Source organism: Seriola dumerili, unplaced genomic scaffold (assembly GCF_002260705.1).
Source record: "Seriola dumerili isolate Sdu_G_001 unplaced genomic scaffold, Sdu_1.0 BDQW01003310.1, whole genome shotgun sequence".
In the NCBI taxonomy this organism is placed as follows: Eukaryota; Metazoa; Chordata; class Actinopteri; order Carangiformes; family Carangidae; genus Seriola; species Seriola dumerili.
The window spans coordinates 95597-98669 of NW_019177565.1; the positions used below are offsets into that span (position 1 = coordinate 95597).

The 3073-nt window shown below is 42.0% G+C and overlaps 1 pseudogene; it reads left to right on the plus strand.

Moving 5' to 3' along the window:
- Positions 1-306: 306 nt before the first annotated feature.
- Positions 307-2718, plus strand: LOC111239631 (annotated as a pseudogene).
- The last annotated feature ends 355 nt before the right edge of the window (positions 2719-3073 follow it).

The window sequence follows — 3073 nt, forward strand, 5'->3', positions numbered from 1 at the left end:
ATGTTTTCTGCTGGAGTTTGGTTTAGCAGAAGACACTGATGAAATAAAAGGGTTGTTAACTTTAGAAGCTCGTCTGCTGGAATTATTCAGCAGTGACATTAAATCTGATATTTCACATGTTGTGATAATATACTTACAAATCACAGTTAAAGTGTGGGTGTACAGGAGAAGTTCCGGCAGTGAAATGTGTGTATTCACATTTGAAGTAGAAATTCAGTGAAGAACTTGAATGTTTTAGTAAAATCCACTGTATTTATTGTGTTTGCAAAATCCAGGTGGGAGTTTCACGGCAGCTCTGTCTGTGATATGGTGACATCCAACCTGTTTACTGATGTCTTCTTTCTGTCAGGTGAGCTGTGTGTTTACTCTCTTTTATTTGACTTTAAAAGCTTTAACTGAAGGAAATATTCTGATGTTTCTGAATGAGATCTTGTTTCTGTGACAAAATTTTGTCAATCTCATTTTATGTTAATCATGAAACGTGGGTCACAGGTGCTTTGGGCTGCTGTCTGAAATCAGACCTCTTCATTACCGCACCACAAGAACATGGAAGCACTGACTGGATTTTGTTTGCAAATCCCATGTAACTTCAGTGCTAGACCCTGAAAGAAGACTGTCAGACTATGAACAAAAAATCACTGGAGTGTGGATTAAAATAGTGCCCAGATTTGACAAACAATCAGAAAATGTGATTTTCATCCAGTAGCAAGCAGTTAATCTAAATATCCAATGAACATTACTGGAAACCTGAATCAGAGAAACTGCACCACTCGTGTTTCCTAGTTTAATCACTAAGTCACACAGACACAATACTACTCTTCAGAATTGAGACCACGCCATTCAGAGCAACAGCTGTTTGTATCCTCTTAATATATACAGTTAAAGGTAAGAAAGTTCATTTAAATTTAAAGTTTAAAAGTTTTTGAATGAAACGTCCTCGACAGCTATGGATTGAAATGTGGTTCAGACGTTCATGTTCCCCCTCAGGATGAACTGGAAGAACTTACTGAAGCCTTTACTTTGAATCTAAGCGCCACAACCATCAGGTGTTTCACTGCTAATTAGCAAATGTTAGCAGGCTAACACCCTACATTACACCTGCTAAACCTCAGTTGTCATTGCTGCATGTTAGCACGCTGACGTTAGCATTCAGCTTAAAGTGCAGCTTCACAGAGCAGTCGACTCTTTTTCACTGGAAATGTGTTTGACTTCACACCACAGATTCTCCTACGAGCCCCAGGATTGAGATCTCAGGTGAAGCTGAAAGGAGGCGGAGTCTGTGACTATACCTGCTCAGCTTTAACTCCCTGTCCACACTCCCCTCCTAAATCTCACCTGGAACCTCCAACAAGACCCTCACAACAAAAATGAGGAAAACACAGATGGAAACCTTTACAACTAAAATCCAGGAGACCATCACTCTGTCAGACAAACGTGATGGATACAACATCAACTGTTCTCTGCCAGTATCCTGTGGATGAAGGCAACATGTGAAGACAGCAGAGGGGAAAAGGACTCTCAATGTTTCATGTAAGACAAGAGTTTGTAGTTGGATCCTGTCAGACCATGAAAACTCATCAGATGTCAGTTATTTTTCCTCTAAGGATTTCATGTAGGGCCTGATGCTCCCTTTCTCTCTAACATACTTTGTTCCTTTCTCCCCAGAATGCCCCCCAGGACACCTCAGCGTCCATAGTCCCTCAGGTTTGGTGTCAGCAGGTAGCTGGGTGAAACTGACCTGCTCCAACAGAGAGCCAACCCTCCTGTCAGCCGCTTCACCTGGTTCAAGAGAGCACAGGTGGAGACATGAGCGTATCTGAAGGAGCCTTTTACACTTTCAATGTCACAGATAAGGGAGTTATTAACTGTGTGGCCACCAATGATGTCGGAAATCAGACGTCACTTGATATCATCTGTCTGTTGAAGGTAGGTGAGTCAGTACAGTTACTTTACTGAATCCACTCATGTAAAATCTGATCTGCTCTTTCCTTTTTTCGTCTTCTCTCTGTTGTTTTACCTCTGACTTTTTTCTTTACTCTGTTTGTTATGGCAGCTCCATCAGGCAGAGTCTCTACCATGGGGACCGGTTCTTGGAAGGAATCGTTGGGATCATCGTTCTCGTCTGTTTGATCGTCTGTTTGATCGTCTGTTGTTTGGCCGAGTATCAAAATCAAAAGCAAAGCTGCACATACCCAAATAATACTCTGCTCCTCATCAGTCCTGACACTTTACTGGCACTTTGTGTAATTTGACCTAAAACTCAGTTGTGATTCATCTACAGGCCTCTTGTGTCTTCCCAGCTTGGTTGAAGTCACAACGTCCAACTGCACGACAGACTCAGGTGGGAAAACACCAACACGTCCCTGTGCAGTGATGCATTTGCTGGTGTTTTGAATGTTGTGGGACTTGTGATGAGTAATAAAGCGATCCAGCTGATGGTTCACATCCACCACATTTCCTGTTTGACCTTTCCATAGAGTCGAACGGGTGAAGAGCCGGCTTGTGGCCGAGTCCAACCAGGAAGACAGAAGAAGAAAGACGACATCCCATTATGGAGAGATCATCTTCTCCGAGCGGAGACTTGAACCGTCCTCGCCTCCCTGCAGGACACGTGGACAGCAGCAGGACATGGTGTACGCACAGGTCAAAGTGTCCAAGAAAGCAGACGCGGTCCACAGAGGACAGCTGACGGCCTCGAGGATCTCTACGCTCAAGTGAAGAAGAAATGAGCGATTTGTTCTGTGTAAAGACAAAGGTCACATCTGAAGAGGATTCATGTTAAATGAGCCTTTAGTTTTTTTATATAGTGTCTTTTTGAGTCTAGACATGAAAATGTAAATTTGTCTACTTCCTTTTTTTTATTTCAGTTATCAGCTTTTATCATGTAGCCTGTGAACAGGGCGCAGTCTCCATGAGCCAGAAGTATCTCTGCTCACACATTACAGTGCTGGCTTTTTTTAGTACAAGATCATTTTGAATTTAAAATATTTTTAATTGTTTTTATGTATTCTCCCATTTTCTTCTTTCACGTGTTTTAAATGACTGAAAAACTAAAGAAAACTAAGATTAAAGA